The following is a 25,645-nucleotide window of genomic DNA, read 5'->3' as shown; positions in this document are numbered from 1 at the left end:
TTTCAGGAGATCAATTACTTAGCAATACTTATGGATACCTGACCTACTATAAAATATTTCTAGCTCAATTTCAAACTTTTCTTTCTCAATCATGGGATATGCTTCAGTTGTCAAGGATATCTCTTCTGTAGATAGTTTTTTTTTCTTAAAACTAGCAAAGCTTTTCTTGTAAAAAAAATTTAGCAAGTATTAAATGTTTAGTTAAAGAATATCTATCCGTTATATCAACAGATATATAATCACACAGTTCTTTAGCTTCGGCTTTGAGTATTTGTGAAGGTTTTCACAGTATTTGGAGTTTCTTATCTTTGAAATAGCAGTTTGGAAAGTTGTTATGTATTCATTCACTTTATATATGCTAATTTCCCGAGAAATAATTTCAACATGAGACAGAATTTGATGAAATAGCTCAAACCAAAATATGAAATTTTGATCGTTCAAATATTTCAGAATTCCTGTCGCTTCTGCAACGGTCTCATCTGCATATGACGTTGACTGAATTTCAGTGACAGATTTTTATGCTTGAACATTTTCATGAACTCTATTTATGTATGTTAAAGTTCCACCTTGTGGCGGATACATGTAGAATGCTTACATCCAGATGCTTCTTGAAAAATGGACAGACCATGTGGTGATCTAGAAAAGAATGGCTGAATAGCCAAAATGTTACAGATAAATATTCTAGTATTTCGTGTAATGCTTGCTGCATTCCTCATTATTAAATTAAGTTGATGCGCATAACAGTGAGTGAAATGCGCATTACTATAAACTGCTTTTAATTTTGCCTGAGCACCAGCTTTTTTGCCTTTCATGACATTTGCATCATCAAATGTCTGAGCTATCAGCTTTTGGCGATTACCTTGAAGGATTATATCTAATTGTTGTAGAATACATTTTGATATCCCATCAGCGGTTTGGTTTTCTGGAATAAAGAATCCCCAAATGCGTTCAAGTATTTTTTCATCCAAGATGTACCGTAAAACAATGATCATTTGTGTATGTTCAGACACATCTGTTGTATCATCAGCCATGACAGCTACAAAGGAAGCTTTGTTAATTTCTGCCCTTATTTCATCATGGTATATTTGTAAAAGACAATCAAGTATGTCATTCTGAATAGTCTTGGAAACACCTTTGAAGACATTACTGGTTTCTAAGTGATTCTTTAAGTATGGATCTAATTAAGATGCAAAATTTAAAAATCCTCTAAATACACTTGGATTTACCGAATCGTCTTTTTCATCATGTCCTCGTAAGGGAGTTTCAAAGTTCCCACAAAAGAAAATACAATCTATTATTTTAGATAAAATTTCACGGTTCTTCTTAACATTCGTGTTATAATGATTGATTGAAAGTCTGCAGGCCTCACTAAGTTTTGCTTTAATATTTATGCTCCCCAAAATTGATAGGGAAACTACATTGTCAACGTGCTTCTCATGCTTTTCAGTTCTGTCTTTCATTTTGCTAAAGTTCTGAAACCATCTTTTGTCCATGTTACATCACCGCCTTACAACAAACAAGGAAAGCAGAACAATGCCTTTTTTAGTTCACAGCCGCAAAGCCAACTTTTCCGTTGGTACCATTAAAGCTACGAATATACACTTTGCTGTTGCTAATGCCTGGCAGAGATATTTGAATATCAGGCGTTGAACGGCTTCTTGTCTTAATTTCAACTTTATCATGGAGAGACAGTTGTGAAAACTCAATCTGCTGAAGTTCACTTACCGTCGCAGAAGTTTTTTTTTGGGATGCAAGGAGGCCATGGTTAAATTCTTTTTATATCAATTGTATTGGGAAAGGTAAGTACTATGAAGTCCATTAGTAGAATATCAATTAGGGTAAAAGGAATACAATGTTTACGTGACCCTCTTTTTGCGATTCAACTGAACCGGAAGTTCTAACTGAGTTGAATCGTACTTGTATAACTTTAACGTCACAGATTTTTATTAATGAAAAAAGTCTTACTATTTAACAACGGTTTTATGTATAAAAAAGCTTGCTGTTTATTAAAAATAGGCGTATAACAAAATAAGTTTGTAATTAAAATTGTTTTTTTAATACAAATATTTTCAACTTCGCCATTATAAACCGTCGAAAAAGGGGTAATACGCAAAAACATTTTAATTAAAAAACACTATTTTAAATTGTGTACACTTTACAGAGTAATAAAAAAAAATATAAAAATACATTTCTTTTAAACTTTACAGATTAAATAAAATTTTACGGGCTTTTTCCGCAGGCAAACAAACGAAAAATATTTTTTAAATACATTTTATTTACAATTTTTTAATAATTTATTTTTCATAAAAATAAAATCTTTGAAATTTACTTGCCTGCAAACGATGGTAAAGTTAGGAGTTTACTACTTAAAAATGGTTTTATTGGATAACAGTTTTATTCAAATTTTAAAAATGTGTGTTTATAACAGAACTTTGTAAATTAAATATAGAATAAAAGTTTACATGTGTGTACTATGAGTAAACAAAAAAAATTTAAAGATACATAATTTTATTAACAAATCTTTTTACAACTTTTTTTTTATATAAGAATGAAAACAAACTTTGCTATTTCCTAAGCTTATTATAAAAACGGTTTTACATACTCGTCTTGTTATTGCACATTTTAATTTACAAACTTTGTTCAAAGTGTAAAACTTCTTGCTTTGTCCTCGTGGGAGGTAAATAAATGCTAAACCGTAATATATATATATATATATATATATATATATATATATATATATATATATATAATGTGTGCGTATATATGTGTGTATATATATATGTGTGTGTGTATGTATATGTGTATATATATGTGTGTGTTTATATATATGCGTGTATATATATATAGATGTGTGTATATATATGTGGGTATATATATATCGTGTGTATATATATATATATATGTATATATATCGTGTGTATATATATATGTGTATATATATATGTGTGTGTATATATGTGTGTATATATATGTGTGTATATGTGTGTATACATATATGTATATATATATATATATATATGTGTATATGTGTATATATACATATGTGTGTATATATATATATATGTGTGTATATATATGCGTGTATGTATATATATATGTATATATATTTATATATACATATATATATACACATATATATGCATATATTTATATATAAGATAAAAACATTTCTAACAAAAATGTATTTTAAAAATAAAATTTTCTTCGCTTTTCTATAGAAAAAAATGTAAATATTTTTTATTCTGTAAAGTGTAACTACTACAAAATAAATAGATTCCAAACTACTTAAAAAACACAAACAAAATAAGCCATATAGGTAAAAAAAAACATAACATGAGTCGCGTTGGTAGCTTCAAGGCTTTTAATTAAAAAAAGTTTGGCATATTCTATATTTTTGTCTGCTTAAATCGTATTTAAAAGTGTGGGAATTTTTTTTAAGGTGGAGATTTTATGTACAAGAACACGTTACACTTTTTAATAATAATAAAAAGAAAATATTTGTAAACAAAGACTCTTAAAAAATAAGCTAAAACGCGCAAACTACAGTTCCAAATTGGCTCATATCAATCGTTCTAGATCAGGCATGCGCACAAGCGAACTTCACTAAGAATTTGTAACTGTGAATTTCGCAGCTCCAAGCAAGGTTTTGCTTTTATGCTTATATGAGTATGGGGACAATTATCGATATTAAGATTCAGGATTATATATATATATATATATATATATATATATATATATATATATATATATATATATATATATATATAATATGATATATTATCACATAGAAAGAAAAAAACGTATTCTTTTTAACGTGGATCGATAATAATTAGTAGAAATGAGTTGGGAGTGCTGCAGTTCCACAGCTTCAGGCACGAGCCGCTACTGTCAATGAGATTCCTGCCGGCAAACTAGATATTTCGTGGGAAGGAGAATTGTATTTTATTATTATTTTGTTACAGGAGAATCGTTATTTTTTTATATAAGCTTTACCAGCAATAAAACATATTAACACATTATTTTTTACATAAGTGTTGTAAGTAAAACAAATACTGTATACTCTTTAAATAACTTTTTTTGCACAAAAGAACGATACTTGGGGTCCGACGTCAACACCATAAAGTAACATAGCGGACACTACTATACAATATAGCGCTAGCGCTTGTTCAGGGAGAGTGCTATTGGGAAGTTTCGTATCCATACGAAACACAATACAACATTCTCCCCTCCATTAAATTAGAAAGTTATTGCCGTGGGTGGAAAGTTCATTCAAGTATTAGTGTATGACGGTGGGTTGGTCACAACCAATGCAAGGAATGTAGTTTAATAGTTCAGGTTCACAATGTTAAAACTCACTAATTCAGCCAGCAAAAGGAGTGCAATTTAATAGTTCTGATGCGCAAAATAAATTTAATCAAGATTCACTAAACTCTAGAATCACAAATTCAACTTATCTGGTGGTCTTCTACTACGTTCTGACCGTCGCAAAACAGGTGGTTCTACTGGTGGGGGTGAATTTTCCTCTTGCTGGTCTGCTGGTGTATCATTCCAGTTTTCCGAGTCATGTGGGTGATAGGTGAATGGAAAGTCCTTCAACGGGGCCAAGTCACGTATAGATACATCCATCTGCCTACCCTCGATAGATCGAACAGAAAGAGCACAATCAGAGGCATCAGTCTCCAGCTCAAGGGGAACATTCTCATCGATAGGTTTTATTACAGCTGATTCAATATCTAGCGTTAGACTGTCAAATGCGTTTCGAACATCCTGATTAAGGAGGAATAAATTGGTCTTAATAAGAGGTTGAATCTTATCAGAATACCTATGGATCCACTTGGAATAATAAGAGAAAACAAACAGGACTTGCTTGGGTAATTTGCCGTCAGTTGGATAAGGGAGTTCTTTTAAAGGCTTAAATCTCTCGGGGTCGGGTTTAATTTGACCGTTGGGTCCAATGATATAAAACATGGAGCTCAGTTCATCCACAGAAAAAAACACTTTTCTTTATTGTACGTAATTTTCCGTTTTTCTGTTACTTTGATAAATTTCGCCAGATTCTCATCGTGTTGCTCCACAGATGAAAATATTGTCCACGTATCCAAAGGTGTCGTGTAAGTCATCAGAACTAATAATTTCATCGACAATTCGCTGAAAACAAGCAACTACGTTTGTAACCCCAAAGGGTATTCGGAGGAACTGATACAAACCGGAGTTAGGTTCAAAAGCAATGTTATTCTCATTGATGGGGATCTGGTGATACGCATTTTTCAGGTCAATTGTGCTGAATACATTATACTGAGCAGCCTTATTCACTACGTCATTCAGCCGGGGCAGGGGGTAGGCATCAAGGCTTGTGTACTTATTCGCAGTCTCAGAATAATCAATGACCATTCTCTTTTTCTGATTATCGGATTTAACCACGACCACTTGCGCCCTCCAGGGGGATTTTGGGGTTTCGATGATCCCCTCCTTTTAAAGGCGCTTAACCTATGAGTCAATGAACTTGCTATCACTTGAGCTATACCGTTTAGACTTGGTGGCAACTGGTTTGCAGTTCTATTTTATATTATCAAAAATTCAGGCGGTTCCACCGAAACCACAGCGAGTCCACAAATCTCAATAGGAGTTGAATTCCCACCGTACTCGAAGGTAACGCTTTCATGATTAAATCCAGTCCGAGAATCATATACCAACAAAGGTTATTTAAAACTGACAGTTTCTGGTTGGGATACATACGTTTGTTAATAAGTACGTTAGGAAAACAAGCACCTACCACTTTGGATGAGAGGTCAGACAATGCCATCGAAACTCTCAAGTCTGAATCTGTTATTTTAAAATGCAGATCCTCAGCTACTTTGGGATGAATAAAACTGCCAGAGCTACCACTGTCGATTAGTGCTCTTAATGGCCGACCCAAACTGTGGATTTCTACGGTGGATCTCTGTAGGGACGATGGAACCGTCGAACTCGAACTTACAGAGGTTAAGGTTGGCTAATGGACCGAGGCAGAAGTTGATTGAGTAGTATTATTTGATTTGCAGCATTTTGCAAAATGCCCGATCCGTTTACATCGATTTCGCTGGACATCGTTATTTTGGGTGTTTATAATTCCCACACTTCCAACATTTAATTTCTGATTTAGCAGCATTTAGGTTTATTTGATTAAAATACAAGTCCAATGTATCTTCCTTCTCGTGGGCTGCAGAGGTTGGTTCCCGGTATCGTGCTGATGAATATGATTCCATATTCCTCGTTGCATTGTCATGCGATCGGGCCTGGTCGAGCGTTTTATTTTACAACAAACGCTTGAATATTGCATGGGACTGAATCCCGGCAATAAAGGCACCCCGAATCGATTCATTAGCGTATATTGCCGCGCTGACGTCCCTAAAATTGCAGTCCTTGCTAAGGACTCGTAATGCCCGAAGATACTCGTCCAGACTTTCTCCCGGTTGTGGCGAGTAGATGCCGTGCATGTTTGGTTTGATAAAGAGTTGCTCCAGTTTGAGACAGGCTTCTTCATAATTTCAGCAATCGCTGACGTATTCGAAAATATCCGGTGAAATAAAAATTATCAGGACCGACAACTTGTTGAGATTCTCCTGAGGTAGTGCCGCTAAACATATTTGAACGTCGCAAGCCAGTGCTTAAACTCTCGCTCTGAATTAGATTAATTAGGGTTTACGTCCAATCTAGAAGTCTCAGGGCACGATCCATTTTAAAATCTTTTACTTTTTTTTACCCTTTTGTGCTAACAAAAATTGTTGTAAGTAAAACAAATACTGTATACCTTGAAATAAGATTTTTATTAGCATAAAAGAACGATACATCATGTCCAACATCAACACTATAAAATAACATGGCGGACACTACTGGCTGGAGTAGTATACAGAGCTAGCGCTTCATCAGGAAGGGTGCTATTGGGACGTTTTGTATCCATGCGAAACACAATACAACACATACCAAAAGCTTTGGATAGAGTATGGCAACTTTTCAAAAAATCACCAACTATGGAATAGCTAGAAGTGTCTTCTTAATTATAAAATCATTTCTCTCAGATAGGCTTATAAGAGTAGTTGCTGATAGACAGAAATCAGAAACTCATAGTATTAATGCTGGCATCTCTTAAGGTTTCATCCTAAACCCAACTCTCTTCCTGATCTTCATTCTTAGATAATTCGTAGACATTGATGTAGAAAGCACCACAATCTATGGCAACACATCAAAGAATAGCAATAACCAAGATCTCTCTGATTATCTATTCTATTATCTAGAGAACGTGGTGCCATGGGGAAAACGGTGGCTAGTTAATTTTGATGATTCGAATAACAAGCTTCTCTCCTTTTATCAGAATCGATTTGACTCTCATTAGGCTCCAATTGAAATGAATGACTTCGTCTTGAGAAAGCTCCATGTGTTTACAAGTATATGTGACTGACCTTAACTCCTGATCTTAAATGAAACACATACATCGAATCTGTTGCCAATATCGCTGCAAAAATGGTTGATCTACGCCATCAGCCCAGTAGGTATCTCACTGAAGATGCAATCCTTTATTTTTATAAAAGTCACGTACGCCTAAAATGGAGTATTGTTACAACATCTCGGCAGGAGATGCTCGGTTCGCCCTATCAATCTTGATAGAGTTCAAAACTGGCTTCAAAACCTTGTAGGTGATGCTCGTTTCTTTTCCCTTTCGCTTCTTTCCCACAGAAGTGACGTTGCAAGCTTATCTGTGTTCTATCATTATTTTCATCAAAAGTGACCGGCTGAGCTTCAATCCGATACCCCCTTGCAACTTACACAAAAACACTCAACTAGCTACAACCACTACATATGATTTCCCCCACTCTCTATCTCTACCTACATCCCAATGCAGATTTTATGCACAATGCTTATTTACCAAGATGGGGCACACTGTTCTGCTGTCTGCTTCCCGGTTGAATACAACAAGATAACCTTCAAATTTAATGTATACAAGTTCTAGTTGTCCCCATAAATAATTAAATTCTACACAATTTACATTATTAACGATATCAAAACTGCCAGCTTATATTCTAACCTTTATCCTCAAGTGGCATTTGGGCCTTGGTAAGTGGTGACTCATATAAAAAGGCACATTTAATTATTTAATGTTTAATATGGAAACAAATTCTTAATTGAAAGAAGGACTCTGATCTGAAACAATAACCGAGAAGCACGCATTAACATTACCGAGTAAAGACGCATCAGCTATTGGAAATTAGCTACTTCCCTTTCGAAGATGGAGTAAATGCCTGGGAGGATACAACTAATGACAATAAAGTTTGCTTTTATATCGCCAGACTGATGATTACACGAAACATAGCAAACATGAATTGAGTTGTTTAAGTCGTAAGTTTAATCAAATCTTGTTTAATGCAATCATACGGTTATATTCTATTTTCTTATTCTAAATCTGTTTTTGTCATTTGACTGACTTCATCATTTGTACAATTCCTTCCTCTTATTTGAGTTGCAAATGTGAAATGTTTGTATACAAGGATTATTTGCATTATTCAGACTAGTGTTCCAAACTTGGACGTTAACAGTAGTTCGACTAGTTCAAATAAATAATGAAATGTTCAGTCTTTTTTTTTTTTTTTAAATAAGAAGTAATTTCATATCTCCATTTCTTTTATACACAAGAAATCGCAATAACCCTTAAATATTGACAAGTATTATCTAAACTTGATAGGAAAACAATTCGGCACACTAAATTAATGAACGGGTATTTTTTCACGAGGAACTAAATAACTATTTCACCATTTTACGATGACCTAAATTCATTGTTTTTTTAGAAGTTGGTTTTCTCTTTAAATAATTTAACGTTTAAATCGTGTTTTTCATGTTTTAATTTTGATTCTTTTATATTTTCATAAATTTTATTTCTTAATGAATTGGACACAAAACAAAAGTTGCAGCAATTTACTATAGAAATCCTAAAAAACAAAACAAAATTTGCTGTTTTGAACACAAAAGAAAAAACCGAATAATTAATTTTTTTTTCGTATTGAATTTCAGAAATGAAAGGTAAGTTATTATTTTTTTTCTTTCTTTATACACGTTTAAAAATAATTTTCAAATAAACTGAGACATTAAAAAGTTTTTTTTTCATTGCAATTCCCGCCCCCCAAAATATCGATTTCGCCATGCTTTCTAACAGACGTGAATAAAAATTTTTTTAAAAATCCCCTAAAATATATATTTCAATCTGAAATTTAAAATTTCGAATTTTGTACAAAATGTGTTTATTTAAGTAAAACTTTTTATTTGTGCGTAAATAATGATATTTTTCATAAACAATAATTTGATTCGAAGTTGGTTTAATTTTTTACACAACTGAGCACAAAAACTATTTTTGATATTTAATTGTTTTAACATTTAAAACTATTTTTCTGTTTACACTTACTTATTATGTCACTAAAAATTTCGTTTTTTTAATGTTTTATGCAATATTTTTTATTGTAGAATGGAAGCCTCTTTCGTTTTTATAAACTTTATTTCAAACAAGTACCCATTTATCGGCCATCACAAATTAATAGCAACTTAATGTAGACAAAATATTGGTAAACCTATATAATTACACTATTGCGTTGTTCACCGTCGAAATAAATACAAAATATGATGTTTTTCTCGTTCTGATATAAACTCATCACTATTTTTTTTCAAACTAAATAAACACTTTAAACGCAAAGAAAGATATGCTTTCAAACTAATTTGTACTTTCACCTAACAATTTAATATAAACGAGTCATTTTATAGTTTAGACAACAAAAAAAAAACAGTATAAAAATAAAACCAATATATTACAAATAAAATGTTACTAAAGGGGAGAAACTCTACGTAACAGGAAAAGTCTTTGTGTTCTATAACACAAAGACTTTTCCTGTTACGTAGAGTTTCTCCCCTTTAGTAACATTTATTTGTAATATATTGGTTTTATTTTTATACTGTTTTTTTTGTTGTCTAAACTATAAAATGACTCGTTTATATTAAATTGTTAGGTGAAAGTACAAATTAGTTTGAAAGCATATCTTTCTTTGTGTTAAGACTGGCTTTCTAACTAATAAAATTATCATTAATGAATGGAGGCATTTTTATTTGAAATTGGACAGAAAATGGAAAGGGTAAATCGTTAAAAATTGAAATTAAATAAATCTTTATAATTTCACTAAGCGTAGTTTATCATCGAAATAAATTACAAAATTACCAGTTTTCTTGTGCTGACGTAACTTCATGACTAATTTTTGCAAATTTTTTTAAAGTAAATAAACACTTTAAAATAAATATAAAAGAAAACAAGACACATCAAATTATGTAGCGTTTTTTTTTCGCCATTTGTAACATTTATTTGTAATATATAGGTATTATTTTTTACTACTGTTTATTTTTGTTTAAACTATAAACTGACCCTTTTGTTTATTAAATTGTTAGATGAAAGTACAAATTAGTTTGCAAAGACTTCCTTCCTTATGTTAGGACTGGCTTTCTAACTAGAAAAATTATTAATGAGGAGAGGCATTTTCATTTTAAATTGGACACAAAATTGAATGGCTAAATAATTTAAAATTGAAAATAAATATAAAATAATAAAACAACGACAACAAATCAAAAAATTTATAAGCGATAAAAATAAACAGTAAAGTCATCTAGGAGTTCATGGTGGAACGATTAACGCACTGGACTGGGATAAACATGGTCTGGAGTTCGAGTCCTAGAAATAGTCAAACTTCGCTCATGAGAGGTAGTTACCTGGAAACACGTGTGTACGTAGATTATTTTTATAACAATAATAAAAAATAAATAAAATGTTATATATGTACAAATAAATTATGGACGACTTGCTAAGTAAATAAAAATGAACTTCAAGGCCAGACCACTATTTAATAACATTTATCATTAGAAAAACAACGACAACAAATATCTCTTTCTCTTTCTCTCTCTCTCTTGCTCTCTCTATTATATATATATATATATATATATATATATATATATATATATATATATATATATATATATATATATATATATATATATATATATATATATATATTTAAAAGACAAAAATGGATAACCATTTTTTTATAATTATAAAAACAATATATTATATCGCACAAAAATCAGAAACTGAATATTTGACCCTGAAGTGGTTTGCCATCTTACATTAAATTAATACAGGAACGCGATTCCTATTCTAAAATCTTAAATATATATTTTTTTAATTCATTGTTTTTTGGATACTTTTAGCATCTATTTTAAAATTTTATTTATTATTATTATTATTATTATTATTATTTTTATTATTATTATTATTATTTTTATTATTATTATTATTATTATTATTATCATCATTATCATTATTATTATTATTATTATATAAAAGGAACTTTGTGTGTGTCTGAGTAAGTTTGTTCCCCACATACTCCTAAACAACAGCGCTACTTTTTGTTGTTGTTCTTGTTTTATTAATTTTACATGAAGGTATTTTCAATATTTTCCATAAGTATCAATAATCGAAAAATTCGGATGAAAGAAGGAACAGCCGCTTTGTACTAATGTTAACTCATTATACTAATGACTATATGGTCTAAGATCATTTTTAGCACCTATTTCCAAATTTTCTTTATTATTATTATTATTATTATTATTATTATTGTTATTATTATATAAAAGGAACTTTGTGTGTGTCTGTGTGAGTTCGTTCCCCACATACTCCTAAACAACAGGGCTACTTTGTTGTTGTTGTTGTTGTTTTATTAATTTTACATGAAGGTATTTTATGTGCCTGGCAATGTTCTAAGATAGATTTTGTATGCAAAAGTTTTCAATGAGTATCAATAATAGAAAAATTCTGATGAAATAATAAACAGCCGATTTTTACTAATATTAACGCCTTTTACTAATGATTATACGATCTAATATCACAAGTTCTTTTAAACGATTTATTACCACACAAGCAGAAAGGCCCGGCGTCTAAAATCAACAGTAGATTCTTTGATATGATAGGGTATGTTCAAAATGAACGTTACTGTTTAGAGTACAATTAAACCATGATACTTTATTTTTGCATTTGAAATTTAATTCAAGCTATTATCACTACACAAGTAGAAAAGCACAGCATAAAAAAAATCAACAGTAGGTTATTTCATATGACAGGGGTGGGTTCGACATCGATGTTTCTGTTTAGAGCACAATTGAACCGTGATACTTTACATTTGCATTTTAAACTTGAATTTATTTTTTCATGAAACCAACAGTAGGTTCTTTACAGTGCAATTTACAGTGCATTGTGAACTAAGCCACTGTGGAGAGGCATGTGAAATTTTCCCATGGGGCAACGGGGTGCGTTCCCTCCTGGAGCAGCAATTTATCGATTTGGTTATTAAATGGTCAATTTCGCCGATTTTGATGACAATAAAAATGGGATTATGAATCATTCGTTTACCTTTTTTTTTAATCACATTCAACCCTAATAAGGAATATCGCTACTTGGACGTAACGGGCTACTATTTGGAACCATGCTTAGGAAAGATTATCAAGATGTTGGTTTACATTACATTTAAAATTTTGCAGATCAGTGCAGCCAGGGAAGCAGGTAGTAGGAAGGGAATTCTAAACTTCATTAAAATATATTATGTAAAATTAAAATCCTACATATTTTAAAACTTTCTTAAGATTTCGTATTTAAAATTGAAATCTTATATATTTTAAAACTTAAGATATGTTATGTTTTTATATAAAATGACTTTTTAATTACTCTATTCGATTGAATCTTTTTGTAAAAATGCATGATATGATTTTTTGAATAAAGGGAATTCATTGTTACAATGTATTAGGAAATATGAAACCATTCTATTTAAATAATTAAAATAAATCTGCGGCCTTTGCATCATCTTAAGTTCTTTTGAATATTCTTACATTTTGTATGTAGCGTAATATAAACAAGTTAAATTATTGAATCTGATTGTAAAAAGGCATAATATGATCTTTTGTTACAATCTTATAAGAAATATATGAAAAAGTTCTATTATTAATTATTAAATTTTTCCATTCACAAATTTATCATTTAAAATGTTTTTCTTACATGTGACTTTGTTAATAGCATGTCATAAAATGTTTGGTTAAATTCTCGAACGGATGTTCCGTGCATTATGGGATACGCTGATCGTTAGATGTAAATAACATCAAACGTGAAAAAAAAAATTAAGTTGGAGAAGAAATTAAGAAATGAAACCACAAAATACGCTTAGTTTTTTTACGTGTTTATAGTAATTCAAACCTTCGTAATCTTTTTTTAATATTTAAAGATAAAACATTAAAACGATGATGATGTAAATGCATGTGGTTACAAATAACGTGATGTTTTGCTGAATTGGAGATAAACGGATATTTCCCATCAAATGAACATTTATTTGGAATAGTAGAATTGAGAAATGGAGAAATACATTAGACTAAATAGGAAATGTTGCCAGGACACTACAAGCATCAATCTACATGAGTCAGTTTTATTATAAAAGTTTTTGATTAAACTTAATAATATGGTAAGGTTAAATATTTATTAAAGGTTTATAGTAATAGACTTGATGTCTGTACACATTATATTTAAACTACTGCATTACTATATATTAATCAGATCACATTTCATTAAATTACTTGAAAACATGGGATTAAACATTGTGACGATGAGACAGAGAATGCACTGTAGGATTTTGAAACTAATTTAAGTTTTGCGTGCTAAACAAATATATAATGAAAAGATGTTGAGGACTTTTGATAATTTTTCATATATATATTTGCGTGTGTGTGTGTGTTTGATAATTTTTTTCATCTGTATATATATGTGTGTGTGTGTATATATATGTGTTATATATATGCGTGTGTGTATGTAAAATTATAAAGAAAGCAAACAAAGAAAAGATTTTGATGGACTTTTTGTAATTTATATATGTATTTTACGTAAAGTTTTGAGGGCTAAACAAATATTTAAAGAAAAAATGTTGAGGAATTTTGATAATTTTTTCATTTCATTCCTATATATATGTGTGTGTATATATGTGTTATATATATATATAAATATATATATATATATATGTATATATATATGCGTGTATGTGTGTGTATAATTATAAGGAAAGAAAACAAAGGAAAGATTTGGATGGACTTTTTTTGTAATTTATATATTTATTTTACATACATGCAAATAAAGTAAATTTTTTTGTAATTTATATATTTATTTTACATACATGCAAACAAAGTAAATTTTTGTAATTTATATATTTATTTTACATACATGCAAAAAAGTAAACTTTGTAATTTATATATTTATTTTACATGCATGCAAACAAAGTAAACTTTTTGTAATTTATATATTTATTTTACATACATGCAAAAAAGTAAACTTTTTGTAATTTATATATTTATTTTAATTACATGCAAACAAAGTAATTTTTTTGTAATTTATATATTTATTTTTCATACATGCAAACAAAGTAAACTTTTTTATTTATATATTTATTTTACATACATGCAAACAAAGTAAACTTTTTGTAATTTATATATTTATTTTACATACATGCAAACAAAGTACATTTTTTGTAATTTATATATTTATTTTACATACATGCAAACAAAGTAAACTTTTTGTAATTTATATATTTATTTTACATACATGCAAACAAAGTAAAGTTTTTGTAATTTATATATTTATTTTACATGCATGCAAACAAAGTAAACTTTTGTAATTTATATATTTATTTTACATACATGCAAACAAAGTAAACTTTTGTTGTAATTTATATATTTATTTTACATACATGCAAACAAAGTAAACTTTTTTTTATTTATATATTTATTTTACATACATGCAAACAAAGTAAACTTTTTGTAATTTATATATTTAATTTACATACATGCAAACAAAGTAAACTTTTTGTAATTTATATATTTATTTTACATACATGCAAACAAAGTAAATTTTTGTAATTTATATATTTATTTTACATACATGCAAACAAAGTAAACTTTTTGTAATTTATATATTTATTTTACATACATGCAAACAAAGTAAATTTTTGTAATTTATATATTTATTTTACATACATGCAAACAAAGTAAACTTTTTGTAATTTATATATTTATTTTACATACATGCAAACAAAGTAAACCTTTTGTAATTTATATATTTGTTTTACATACATGCAAACAAAGTAAACTTTTTATAATTTATATATTTATTTTACATACATGCAAAAAAGTAAACTTTGTAATTTATATATTTATTTTACATACATGCAAAAAAGTAAACTTTGTAATTTATATATTTATTTTACATACATGTAAACAAAGTAAACTTTTTTGTAATTTTTATATTTATTTTACATACATGCAAACAAAGTAAACTTTTGGATGCCACTGAGAACAGAATACTAAAAATGTTGAATTTTATTTCTTTTTTCTTGCAGATGATTTTTCTGATTGAACAATGATAATTGAATATTAATGCAGTATCAATTTCATGAAACATTATTTTATAAACAGTTTTTACCTTGTTCTGAAAACATTATATATATTTTTGTAAAATGTGTTTAATTTTCAAAAGTTAATAAGAAATACAAATCACAAACTGGGACAAAGAAGAAATCCAACTGGAAAAAAGCCATATTCTTGTTAAGTATGTGATTTTGTAAAACTCACGCTGGAAAAAAGAACTCACACTGGAAAAAGCCATACTATTGAAGAATTTTCTTTTTCTTCAAAATAGGGTGTACTAAAACATGTACTAAAAGACTGACGAAAAAAGAGTCCGCGGCTACTTTCAATAAAACACAGGGAATGTTGATAGCGAGGCTGGCTGCCCCATGCTCAATCTTCAATGACAGAAACTAAAAAAAGCTTTTGAATCTGGTAGAAAGTCCTATCGTCAGTTTAAAATATTTGAAATAAAAAATGTTTCTATAAAATGTAAAATATTCTTTATTCAAAAAATCAGGATTACTGAAACACATGAGAATTCACATTGCGGAAATGTCACATACTTGTGAAGTGTATGGATATTCTGGTTCTTGAAAATCACTGTTTGTGAGACATATGAGAAATCAAACTGAAGAAAATCGTTATTCTTGTGAAATGTGTGGATATTCCTTTTCTCAAATACATAGGCTAATTATACATATGAGAACTCACACTGTAGAAAAACCACACTCTAGTGAAAAAAAGACTGACGAAAAAAGAGGCCGCGGCTAGTTTCAATAAAACACAGAGAATGTTGATAGCGGGGCTAGCTGCCCCATGCTCAATCTTCAATGACAGAAACTAAAAAAAGCTTTTGGGTCCATCGTCAGCTTAAAATATATGAAATAAAAAATGTTTCTGTAAAATGTAAAATATTCTTTATTTGAAAAATCAAAATTAATGAAACAGTTGATAATTCACATTGCGGAAAAGACATATTTGTGAAGTGCATGGATCTTCTGGTTCTTGAAAATTATCGTTTCTGAGACATATCAGAAATCAAACTGTGGGAAAACCTTATTCTTGCAAAATTCCTTTTCTAAAAAACCATAGGCTAGTTATACATATAAGAAAAGCCGCATTCTTGTTTGGATAGTCTTGTTCTCAAAGCGCAAACTTAATGAAGAATATGCAAACACACACTGGCGAAAAGCCACATTCTTGTTTGGATAGTCTTGTTCTCAAAAGGCAAACTTGATGAATATGCAAACACACACTGGCGAAAAGCTACATTCTTGTAAAGTGGGTGGATAGTCCTCTTCCATAAAAGCAAATTTAATAGCACATATGAGAACTCACATTGCGAAGTGTGTGGATATTTGTGTTCTCAAAACTCAAACTTAATGAGGTATATGCGAAATTAAACTGTAGAAAAGCCAGATTCTTGTAAAGTGTGTGGATATTCCTCTTCTAATAAATAATTGCAAGTGGCACACTAGAACTAACACTGAGGAAAACCCATATTATTACAAAGTGTGTAAATATTATTTTTCTCAAAAAGGTATCGTAAAACATATGAAAACTCATACTGAAGAACGTCTACATTCTTATAGATTCTTAAAATATTCCGTTTCTCAAAAAACAAAGTTAGTTGCACGTATGAGAAGTCACACTTGTAAAACACATTCTTGCAAAGTGTGTAAATATTCTTGTTCTGAAAAAGCATCGTTAGTGAAATATGAGAACTCACACCAGTGAAAAACCGCATTCATGCAAAGTGTGTAAATATTCTTGTTCTCAAAAAGCATCATTAGTGAAACATATGAGAACTCACACAGGGGAAAAGCCCCATTCTTGTAATGTGTGTGGATATTCCTTTTCTCAAAAATCAAATTTAGTAGCACATATGAGAACTCACACTGGGGAAAAGCCACATTCTTGTAAAGTGTGTGGATATTCCTTTTCTCAAAAAACATATTTAGTAGAACATATGAGAACTCACACTGGGGAAAAACCACATTCTTGCGAAGTGTGTAAATATTCTTGTTCTCAAAAAGGATCGTTAATGAAACATATGAGAACTCACACTGGGGAAAAGCCACACTCCTGTAAAGTGTGTGGATATTCTTGTTCTGAAAAATCAAGTTTGGTAGCACATATGAGAACTCACACTGGGGAAAAGCCATATTCTTGTGAAGTTTGTAAATATTCTTGTTCTCAAAAAGTATCGTTAATGAAACATATGAGAACTCACACAGGGGAAAAGCCACATTTTTGTAAAGTGTGTGGATATTCCCTAACTCAAAAATCAAATTTAGTAGCACATATGGTTACTCACACTGGGGAAAAGCCACATTCTTGTAAAGTGTGTGGATATTCCTTTTCTCAAAAATCCAGGTTAGTAGCACATATGAGAACTCACACTGGGGAAAAGCCACATTCTTGTGAAGTTTGTGGATATTCTTCTTCTGACAAATAAAATTTACTGAAACATATGAGAACCCACACTGGGGAAAAGCCACATTCTTGCAAAGTGTGTAAATATTCTTGTTGTGATAAAGCATCGCTAGTGAAACATATAAGAATTCACACTGGAGAAAAGCCACCTTCTTGTAAAGTGTGTTGCTATTCCTTTTCTCAAAGATCAACTTTAGTAGCACATATGAGAACTCACACTGGGGAAAAGCCATATTCTTGCGAAATGTGTAATTATTGTTGTTCTCACAAATCATCGTTAGTGAAACATATGAGAATTCACACTGGGGAAACGGCATTCGTTTGAAGTATGTGGACAATCAAATTTAGTGTTTCATGAAAACTAACACGACTAATTCTTAATAAATATTTTTATGATAAAGCGAAAGCAGATAATAAAATACAATATGAGGGAGTAAAGAATTGAAAAATACAAATATATTGGTTGTTGTCAGAACAGGTGAACGAATCAAAACCTGGCGAAAGACTAAGACACAATTTGTAGAACACCAAGCTGTTGAGAAAAGAAATAAAGTTATAAAAGCAACGTTATTAATTATTAAAAGCGATTTTGTGTGTATTTTATTTTTAATTAAATCAAATTTGTGATCCATAAAGGATTTCTTGTAAAGGCGAATTATTTTATCCACACTATATTAATGTTTGTATTCTCGTTAGTAAACTTTTATAAAAATGAAAAAAATAACACTTGACAAAAATGATATTTTTGCAAAGCATGTAAGCTTGTTTTTAGAACTCAAGTTTTTTCCATGTATGAGAAATCACACTGAAAAAAAGTCAAATATACTTGATGAACCAAGTTACATCTATATCCAATTAATTACGTCTGAAAGAATGACTATAATCATAAAAATTGATCTCGGCTAAAAGAATGTATGAAATACCAGGTGAATGCTTCATTCCATCACGAAAAAAATGATGAGAAAATAAAAATAAAATAAACAAAGGACTAATTAGATATTGAATATCTTCATGTGATGAAAACAAGGTTGAAATGCGAAAACCAAGAATAAGTTTTGTTAACGTTGGATTGATTTCTATAATAGAGTTTCTATAAATGTTGTTTAATAAATTGTTTTCATATCATGTTTAGATAAGAACAATAGTCCGAATTAACCAATTAAAAAAATGAAACTGAATATTTCACAAAAACAATTCTGTATAGGAAACCAGGGATTATCTCCTTTGAGCAGGAAGTAATTAGTGGTGAACTCCCCTGATGTATAAAATGTCAGCGATATATATATATATATATATATATGTATAGTATATATATATATATATATATATGTATAGTATATATATATGTATAGTATATATATATATATGTATAGTATATATATATATATGTATAGTATATATATATGTATAGTATATATATATGTATAGTATATATATATGTATAGTATATATATATATGTATAGTATATATATATATGTATAGTATATATATATGATGTATAGTATATATATATGATGTATAGTATATATATATATATGATGTATAGTATATATATATGAGGTATAGTATATATGATGTATAATATATATGATGTTTAATATATATATATGATGTATAATATGTATGATGCATAATATATATTATGTATAATATATATAAATATGTATTATATATATATGATTATACAATATCAGCGATATATAACAGACGTTTGCATTTCGAATTTAGCTTAGCAACGAGCTGGAAGGATACGTTTCCCTTTTTACGCTGCCAATAAAACTCAGAAAAGAAAAAAGGACTTGTAAAAAGCAGTGAAGTCAGTTAAATAACAAAATTACATTATGAAACTTGCATTCGTTCTGACACACTATTGACTTTATAAATCATTGCGCTAACAAAAGGATTGTGTTTAATCCAGAAGTGTCACTATATGGAAGTTGGAAGGGGTTTTAGTTACGGTGAACGGAGTTAAACGCACAAAAATAACGACAGAAGCCATCCTGAACTCCTTACCTCAACAAATATCAACGGGGTTAAATTCTTGTTTGGACTCATGAACTAGGTGACGTATGCCTTCTCACAAGGGAAAGTTATGGCTCCCTTCCAAGAGTTATTGAGGATGAAGAACAGAAGGTTCTATTGTGACGAAACACTATATTATCTCTCCTGAATATAATTAACCAGTGGTGATCTCCCGTGATGTCTACATATATATCATAGAAGTGGGTTCAGACATTTGCATTTTGTGTTGAGCACACCAAGAGCTGTGTAGGGGAATAAAAGAAACAACATCGGGTTACGGTGTAGAATTCTTCGAAAGGGTTGACAGAGTTCGACATCCTGCATGTAAATTCTTCCCCCGTGAAACAATGTCGGAACTCTAGACTGATTGATCCCCCAACACTCAGCCGGTAAATCCACTATTGAAGTGAATAATGTTTTATTATGTTGTTCGGTATTGCAGTGTTGTCATGTGTTCGTGTTTTTCAATAAATATTTGTATATTGTAAATATTTGTATATGTACTGGTACTACATTTAGTATATGTTTATGCTGCTTAACACTTATCACAGCTGGAAGTCAGTTAAATGACAAAAATACATCATGAACATTGCAACTTATCTAACTTCATTCGGTTAAACTTACGATGATTTTCTGATTTCAAACTTTATTCTGCTAATTACCTGTTAGGCGTACAATCAGAACCCAGAGAAGAATGACTAACTTGAAGTATCTGTTTTTGTTTTGAGTTTTCATGTGTGCCATTATTCAGGTTATTATTAGTCTGGCGAGATAAACGCAGTCTTTACTTGTCATCAGTTGTATTCTCCCATGCATGTACTCCTCCATTGAAATAAGTAATGTCAGTGTGTCTTACTTGATCATTTTTCATGTAAAAATTCCCCATCCATTAAGTAGTTTTCATATTGAACGTTAAATTTGTTAAATCTTCGCAGAATCGTAAACTCATAAAAACTATTGTTTAAGTTTCTACTTTTTTTTGTTCAATAAACTTTTGTGTACAAAAATGTTGTCAATAAATTTAAATCAACGTGTGTATAAAAATTGTTTTGACAATAAATGAAAATCAACGTGACATTCCTGTTCATTTGTTTATGTTTTTTTATGTGTTATCCTTTATCACTGTCAATAACTCGTCAATTATGAACCTTGCAACTTATCTAACATCATTCGGTTAAACTTACGATGATTTTCTGATTCCATACTTAATCATTCTAATTACCTGTTAGGTGTACAATCAGAACCCAGAGAAGAACGACTGTTCTGATGTGTGCCATGATTCTGGTTGTCATTAGTCTGGCGAGAGAACTGCAGTCTTTACTTGTCATGAGTTGTATTCTCCCATGCATATACTCCTCTATTTAAATAAGTAATGTTAGTGTGTCGTTCTCGGTCATTTTTCGTGTAAAAATTCCCCATCCATTGAGTAGTTTTCATATTGAACGTTAAATGTGTTAAATATTCGCAGAATTGTAAACTCATAAAAACTACTTGTTTAAGTTTCTACTTTTGTTATTCAATAAACTTGTGTGCACAAAAAATTGTTTTGACAATAAATTAAAATCAACGTGAAATTGCTGTTTATTTGTTTATGTTTTTATGGTTTATCCTTTATCACTGTTAATAACGCGTCTGCACACCTACTACTTGGTGTTTAAGAATAGTGGTCATGAAAAAAGGATGGGTCTGCTAGGCAGACGGTGAATCTACAAAATTTAATGATGCCACTATGAGAAAACATATCACACCTCATCTCTATTCAATCAGCTATCGATGATATCTGCACACAACATAAAAAAAACGGTACGAGATGCGTGGAATGAGTATCAAGTCTACCTGTATATAATAGGTACTGATGAGCCCCTCAAGGATTCCATGGATCAGGAGATGGATACACACATCGGTTTGAGGACATCACTGTGAATATGACTCGTAAAACCCGGTGTACTGTATAGATGACAGCCTCCTATGGGACAACTTAAAATCTTCGTTCTGGCACAGGATTGAATATATAAATCACTTCGCCAACAAAGAGAACTTCTATTGGGATGAAACGCTATATTATCTCCCCTGAATAGGAATTATCCAGTGGTGATCTCCACTGGTGTCCATATATATATCATAGAAGCGGGCGTAGACATTTACATTAATTAAACTGCAGAAGTGCCTGTTTAAAACTATACATCCCCTTCCAAAAAAACAAAAACAACGAGAAAACATAAACCAGCAGCCTCTTCCCCCTCAAAAAAAGTCGTGGCCATAAAGTGGGTGCATTTCTTCATATCTTGGAAACTACTTGTTTCTTGGAATTTTAAACGGTAGTGGTAATTTTAAAGGATTTCCAGAGGGTGGAAAGAAAGTCCTCTTTCCCGAAAAAAAATCGTGCCCACAAAATGGGTGCTCATTTTACGTTAAATTATTATAGAAAATTGATTCCCCACTGTTTGAAACTTACATTTCTTCATATCTTGGAAACAACAATTTTGCCGTAATTTTAAACGTTATTTTCCTTTTTAGCGCCCCGAAACCCTATAAAACTGGTAATTATAAAGGAATTTTAGCGGGTGGAATACTTCTTTTATTTTAGCTTTTATTAGTTTATGGTGCCCCAAAGAATTGAGCTATTTTTTGTAGATAAACAGCTCGAAAGCGTAAATCTCACATGAAAAAAAAGGAAGAAAAACAAAAAGCAATAAGCTGAAAAACCAAACTGGAATTACTTAGTGTTGGCCTCACTTTCCTTTTGAGTTGTTTATGTGAAATATTCAGTTTTGAGATTTTTTATGCGAGAATTATTTGAATTATTTGGACTACTGTTCTCATCTTGGATTTTGACTGTAGTTGAAATAATAATAATATGTTCAGTCTTAAAAAAATCAATCCTGGCGTACACGAATGCCACCCTACTACCGATACGCACCGGCTCCGATTGTTGTACGTTGTTAGACTGAGGAATTTTTTGCGTTTGTGACCTAGTTTATTTATTTGTTTTGGCTTGAAGTTTGCGCATTATTTGGTTATTATAATTTGAAATTTTTTTTGTACTTGGATATATATATATATATATATATATATATATATATATACACGTGTGTGTGTGTGTGTGTGTGTGTGTGTGTGTGTGTGTGTGTGTGTGTGTGTGTGTGTGCCGGAGTTTTCGTTGTAGGTAATTATTAACAGGAAAATTGGTGAAAGTCAGAATTAGCACTTGTGGCGATAAACAAAAATCAACAAAATGCTTTAGCGTGGACGTACCTCTCATGGAATGTCGTAGATCGAAACACAGTGAACTGTTTTTTGGTGCTAGTGCATTTATTTATCCGCGCTGTTTTTAAATAGTACTTTCAAGTTTTATTAAATTATACGATACCTGTTCTTATTAAATTATTAGGTGAAAGTACCCGCGCTTTTTTAAATAGCATTTTCAAGTTTAATTAAAGTTTTACGATACCTGTTTTGTTAAATTGTTAGGTGAAGGTACAGAATAGGTGCACAACACCCTCCCGTACCCATGTTAAGAATAGTTTTCTAAATAATGTCATTCTTTCAGCACGGCATGAGTACTTTTTATTTTCTTGAATAAAATTTAAAAAAAAAACTACTCAACGAGAACAATACTCGTTTTGTTTTAGACTTATAACTATCAGCATTTTTCAATTTTGGTACAGGAGGGGGGTATGGGCACAAGTTCCAAATATTTAAAAATAATTAGAAACACTTCAAACATTGGGGGAGGCTATTAAAAAATAGCGGTAATGTAAGTGCCTAAGCACCAATTATTTTTTTGTTTTGTTTTGCTTCGCTTTGTTTTCAATTTGTTAGTATGTTAATCCGCCCCCCCCCCAATAAAAAAAATAAAAAAAAATAACAACCATAGAATACAAAAACAGTAAGAAAAACAGAATCCGTATAGTTCAAGCGAACTTGAAATTTTTATTTTTTATTTTTAAATAAAAATAACGCAGGTATCGTAAAACTTTAATTAAACTTGAAAATAATATTTAAACATAGCGCGGATTCCATTTTGACTTTCACTAATTTTCCTGTTAATAATTATATAAACTCCGGCCAAAAAAAAAAAAGAACAAAAATACCCCCCCCCCCAAAAAAAAAAAATAACAAACAAACAAAAAACAAAACAGATAAAATCATAATAATAAAATAATGCGCAAAGTTCAAGCAAAAAAAAACTTTCCTTGTGAAAATAATAACGGACTCCTTCCTTCTCCTCAGTAATTCGTAATCTGATTTTTATATCTTCATGTGTCTTGTATATTTTAATAAAGATACAAAGAATAGGTTTACTAAAGAAATAAAAAATAAAATCGAAAAGAGAAATTTAATAACGAAATAACAACAAGCATGAAATATTGACAAGTTTTAATCTAAACTTGTTAGTAAAACATTTTATAGCAAAACATTTCGAACATTTAACTAATTAACAGACATTTTTACACGAGGAACGAAATAATGATGACACCGTGTTATTACGATGACCTTAAGTTCTTTGTTCTTTAGCAATTGATTTGTTTCTTTAAATAATTTCACGTTTAAATCGTGTTTTTAATCTTTTAATTTTGATTTTTTTATATTTTCATATTTTTATTAATGAATTGGACACACAATACAAAATTTGTATCAATTTACTAAACAAAGCCTAACAATCAAAACAAATTTTCTGTTTTGAACACAAAAGAAAAAAAAAACGAATTCACCTCACGTTTTTTTATTTTTCGTATTGAATTTCTGGAATGAAAGGTAAGGTTTTTTTTGTTTGCAATCCAATAAAACTATTGATTCTGCTTTTAACAAACGTAAATTAACAAACGTGAATAAAAAAAAGTATGAATCTCCAATCAATAAAAAAATCTCTGAAAAACATATTATTCAATCTGACATTAAGATTTTTTTATTCAGAAATTTGTTTATTTTTAGTAAAATTTATGTGAGTTCTTAGAAAATAATAATGTTCATCATAACCACGATAATTTAATTCAAATAGGGTTGAATTGTTCGACAACTTAGCAAAAAACTGTTTTTAATTGTTTTAATATTTTTTTTTTAATTCTTAATACATTTATTAGTATGTCGCTAGAGTTTTTCGTTTGATTTTTAATATTTTATCCAATATTGTAGATTTAAGAATGCGATCATATTCTTCTATAAAGTTTATATAAAATGATCATAAAATTCTGTATTTTCATAAAACAATTTAATAAACAAAACATAACATGAAATATTATTCTGTATTTTCATGTAACAGTTTAATAAACAAAACATATCATAAAATATCTTTCTTTATTTTCATGTAACAATTTAATAAACCAAACATACCATAAAATATCATTCTGTATTTTCATGTAACAATTTAATAAACAAAACATACCATAAAATATCATTCTGTATTTTTATGTAACAATTTAATAAACCAAGCATACCATAAAATATAATCTCCGGCAGCTACACTCAGGTAAGCTATGTATTATTTACCACAGTATTTTCATGTAACAATTTAATAAACAAAACATACCATAAATTATCATTCTTTTTTTTTTCCTGAAACAATTTAATAAACAAAACATACCATAAAATGTTACTGTGATAGTTATTAGCTTGCTTTCTCCCAGTATTTTGCTAGATATTTTATTTGTACCTATTATCGGGACCCCAAATATGACCGTCTCATGTTAACTT

The sequence above is a fragment of the Euprymna scolopes genome, chromosome 46 (assembly GCF_053919585.1).
Source record: "Euprymna scolopes isolate OS-2025 chromosome 46, ASM5391958v1, whole genome shotgun sequence".
In the NCBI taxonomy this organism is placed as follows: domain Eukaryota; kingdom Metazoa; phylum Mollusca; class Cephalopoda; order Sepiida; family Sepiolidae; genus Euprymna; species Euprymna scolopes.
This window is presented reverse-complemented; position numbering follows the sequence as displayed.